The sequence below is a fragment of the Saccostrea cucullata genome, unplaced genomic scaffold (genome assembly GCF_032062105.1).
Source record: "Saccostrea cucullata isolate Sc308-1 unplaced genomic scaffold, CSIRO_AGI_Scuc_v1 ctg4809, whole genome shotgun sequence".
In the NCBI taxonomy this organism is placed as follows: Eukaryota; Metazoa; Mollusca; class Bivalvia; order Ostreida; family Ostreidae; genus Saccostrea; species Saccostrea cuccullata.
The window spans coordinates 4,659-9,316 of NW_026930571.1; positions in this window are offsets into that span (position 1 = coordinate 4,659).

The window sequence follows — 4,658 nt, forward strand, 5'->3', positions numbered from 1 at the left end:
CTATTTATTAATATAAAATGAATTGTGGGATAAATTATCGCACATGATTATAACTGACTGTGGGTCAATGTTTATATATTATAAAGAATTGTTGGATAATTGTTTATTATAGCGGCATGTGTTATAATACAATACAATCATATCAGAAACATTAAATACAAATATTCCCGACCCATCGGACCTACGTATATATCAAAGTAAACAAAAAATAAAGGAAATATATATACCGCCACACAAACATTTTGTGCATAGCGGTTTTCTGTACAACAAAGCTTGCATTTGCATGTATGATTTATATAAATGTTTTGAGGTGTGCCTAGGGAAATGCGTTAAAAGGAAAATAAAAGTATTTAGATCCGACATAGAAAAAGTTGTGTTGCAATAAACGCTAGTTAATAAATCTGATCTTTATTTCGAGTATTCTGTACAATTTAATAAAAAGTGGCACTCGTTCTCTACTTTATCTTTAGAACAAAAAATACATAAATATATTACTGATTGTGGGTCACTGTATGTATGTATATAAAAAATGGGGGGAGGGGGAGGGGGGGGGGTAATGTAGTGATTATACCAGTTTGTGGGTCACTGTATATATGTATATAACGGATTGTGCAATAAATACATTGCACTTGATTAAAACTTATTGTGGGTCCCTGTGTATACATTGTATGTTAACAATGAATTGTTGGATCAATATATTGCAGGTAGTGCAAGCTGTGGGTCACTGTTTATATGCATATAATGAATTGTGGGATGAATATACCGCATGTGATTATACATGATTGTGGGACACTCTATGTATAATAAATGTAGTGATCATCGCTATTTGTGGGTCACTATATATATATAACATTGTTGGGCAGTTGATTGTATGAATTACATTACGAGAGAGAATATCCATAGAATATCTTGTTAAGATTCTTATAAATAATGTATCGCAGTAAATCATTATTTAAGAAGAAAATTTTATATTGAAATCAGCGAAACTGTTCTTAATGGTTTATTCTACTTTGTACATAATTAAATATACATACATGAATATATTTATTGATATTTCATCAAACATTAATTCTAATGTCTTTTTATTGTGAATTACAGCAAATAATATAATTATATAGCATAAAATAATATTGCGGGTCATAGAATTAATATATGAAGAGCATTGTGCGATGTAAATAGTTTATCCCACAATGCTCTATATATATGAATGTTTTGACCCACAATTATATACAATATTTATAATATTAACTCAAAAATTATATTATATATTATATAAGGACCATATATATATATATATATATATATACACTTTGAATTTCTTGATAATTTCGTTCTTTTACAACAATACAACGTTTACTTATAACCGTGAAAGTTGTTTTATCTAAAAAAAATAAATTGAGGGGGGGGGGGACAGCAGTAGTAGAAAAATACATTCAAATATGTACAATCAAATAATTCAAATCCTTAGAGTTAGCACATAATTACATTTCATCATAAAAATAGATGATTTTTTTTTCAAAGTACATCACAGATTTTTTGCCAGTGCCTTTCATATTCCATATATCCACAACTTTGTAATAACAAAACCTTTTCTATAAAAATTCTATCTATAGTCCTCTTTATAAGGATATCAATACTTAATTTTGGAACACTTTTATATTTACTAGCAAAAATAAATCGTTTTACAATAAGTATTATCAAGTTTTTTAATTTACATATATTCCTGTTCTCATATTTACCAAACAGTATTGCTAGTTTATCAAAACTACAATGAATCTCAAATTTTTCCAAAATCCATTCTTCAATCCTACACCATAAATCTTTTACTTTAAAACATTCTACAAACAAGTGGTCAATTGTTTCTATGTCACTTAAACAAAAATCTTAATTTACAACATTAAATTAATTTATGTATTACATCTGACATGGCAAGAAGAACAACTCTGATTTTTCTCTTCGCCAGTTTACATTCCTGTAATCTGATAATCTCTTATCAGCAACTGACCAGATTCAGCTAATTTTGCGCACGCCTTCATTCTTCCAGCGTGCATTGCCTTGTCAACATACATTCGCCAGTCATCTTGATTTGTTTTTGTTGTGAGCCATTCAATCACTTGTTATCACAGGTACATAAGTCTACTCTGTTAGAAGAATTTCTAATTCAATTTATTGTTGGATTATCCTTTATCATGTTTATATAGGTACATTGGTGAGATTCTTTGGATGCTAAAAATTTTGTGTATGCTTTACGTATGTTGACTTGAATTTCTTTGTTCTGTTTCGGGCCAGTTTGCCGGTCTTGGAACCATGAATGACCTAGTGAACTTTGTGGCTATTTATATATTGCCCAGCATCTAAGATGCATTGCGGTAAACAGTCAAAATGGCGTCTGTTTTCACATGTTAAAAGATTTGAGCACTATGTAAATCAAAATCGAGAATTTCAGAACTTGAATTTAAATCCAAACATTTTTGTAACATTTTTTGGTATAAGTGGAGGAAAGCTGACAAATAATTCCCACTTGCAGGCGTTAGAACAAAAACTTAGGCACGTTTCTCCGGACTTTCTCATCTTACATTTAGGTGGTAACGATCTGGACACAACTTCGGCTGATGAAACATACGCTTATGAGTTTGTCAACATACATTCGCCAGTCATCTTGATTTGTTTTTCCCACCGTCCCACCCAAATGCTTTTTTTATCTTCTTGCCATGTTTGATGAGAGAAATAAATTGAACGATTTAAATCATTTTGTTCTTGTGTATAGTAAAACTGTATGGGCGATTTTTTATGCCCCACCTATGATAATTGGCTTAACAAAATGTATTTGTTAATTTTATGCACATGTTTTGTATGATTGTGTAATGTTTGTCAATTTGTTTAATTAGTATTTTTGCATGATTTGTCTCGTCATTTATTAGATCAAAATAAATGACAATTTTCAATTCAAACTCTCTTCACTATGTCTTTACAATATCAAACAAAGCAAAACTATTGTCAGTGTATATGCATAAATGTACAAGCTGGTGAATCAATCAACTTCAATCTAAAAAGGTAATAATTTGTTGGAATAATTCTGTGTAATATTTGAAATTGGAGCCAGTGAAATTTGGATTCCTGAGTAACTTTGAACGGAAGTTCAAATATTTTATTCCAATCTGCTTCATCAAAGAAAAAATTATTTTCATTCCATTTTAAAAGAGAACTGAATATTTGGAATATTTGGTCCAAAATAGCTTTTCCAAAAAAAAAAGATTCTCTCTTTATCATTCTATGTGGGTTATTCCATATATGTTCTAATAATTTCTCATTATTTTCATTCCATTTTAAAAGAGAACTGATTGGCTCTCTCTTATTATTTATAACTATTTTAAACATATCTTTACACCCTTTATTACTTCTATAAAATATGAAAGTTGAATTTGGAATATTTGGTCAATAATCTTTAATCTTTTAATGTCCTCTATTCTTGCATCCTTCAATTTTTTAAATATCGCCCTCTTAAGACCATTATATTCAACAAAATTTGTTTTCACTTTTGAGTTTACTATGGTATCAAAGCTTAAAAAGTTACCATCATTATCAAAAAGGTCATTTAAAAAGACAAAGCCTTATCAAAATAGCTTTTCCAAAAAAAAAGATTCTCTCTTTATCATTCTATGTGGGTTATTCCATATATGTTCTAATAAAACATGTTTGTTTTCTTGGTTTATATTTATAAGTCTTATCCAGGAATAAAGGACCTCTTTCCAAAAATTGTTTGTTAAATTCTTTGTTAAATTTAGAATGTAATCTGAGCCCCTTATCCACAAACTTTCAATGTCTGTTTTTATTTCAGCTTTAAACAACTTTACCCATTTTGCATCTGAGTGAATGAGTCTTCTAACCCAGCTTGATTTAAGTGCAGAAATAAATTCTGTGTAATCAACCATTTTCAATCCTCCATATTTATAGTCCTGAATTATAACATTTTTCTTAATCTTATGTATTTTATTATTCCATAAAAAGTGAAACAACTCTTTCTCAAACATTTTTAGAAATTCGGATTTAGGATTTGGTAGTGTAAGAATCAGATGATTTAGTTTAGGTATAATAAGAGTTTTAATTACTGTTAATCTGCCAATTGGGGTAAGTTTCCTCATACTCCAACTGCATAGCAGTTTTTTGATATCATTTAATTTTGACATGTAATTTAATTCAAGCATTTCATCCAAATTAACTGAAAATTTTATTCCTAGCAGATCAAAATTTGAATTATCCCAATCAAGCTTCCACCGAGAATGGTGAAAAACTTCCTTTGAATATCTCTTACTTCCAATCCAAACCATTTTTGTTTTTAAGAAGTTAATTTTTGAACCTGAAATATTTGCAAAATAATCTAGTTCTCGTAGAATACCATCCATAGATGTAGGCAAACCATCTGAAATGAGAGATGTGTCATCAGCATATTGTGAAAGTTTATATTCTTCGCCTTCAATTATTATGCCTTTAATGTCTTTATTATTCCGAATTAGAATTCCGAGTATTTCTGCACATAGCAAAAAGAGATATGGTGAAATTGGGTCACCTTGTCTACAGCCTCTCTGAGGAAATATATAGTCTGAAATAACACCATTTTGTATTACACATGATTTAATACCATTGTAGAAAGTTTCAAT